Raw genomic sequence first — 223 nt, forward strand, 5'->3', positions numbered from 1 at the left:
CCACGCACCCCACCCCCCCTTGGCCCGAACCGCCGCACGACTACCAGTCAGACAGTTACTCGCCACCGTCCGCCACGACTGAGCCGTCAGATGCTAAGCTTCCACGAAAAGCATGATTGCCAGGCGTGCGAACTTTCTCAGCGAATTGATGAGCTGTTTCGCCGAGATGGTAGCACTGCGCGTGCGTGGGTGCGTGGCGGGAGCGTGGCCGAGGGGCGTGGCC

The 223-nt window shown here is 64.1% G+C and overlaps 1 protein-coding gene across 1 annotated transcript in view; it reads left to right on the top strand.

The window, feature by feature from the left end:
• The window catches only part of LOC119594872 (proton channel OtopLc-like), a 98,349-nt gene that overhangs the window by 87,137 nt on the left and 10,989 nt on the right, over positions 1-223 (top strand). The gene's annotated exons all lie outside the window — the stretch shown is intronic.

The sequence above is a fragment of the Penaeus monodon genome, chromosome 34, assembly GCF_015228065.2.
Source record: "Penaeus monodon isolate SGIC_2016 chromosome 34, NSTDA_Pmon_1, whole genome shotgun sequence".
NCBI classification, from domain to species: domain Eukaryota; kingdom Metazoa; phylum Arthropoda; class Malacostraca; order Decapoda; family Penaeidae; genus Penaeus; species Penaeus monodon.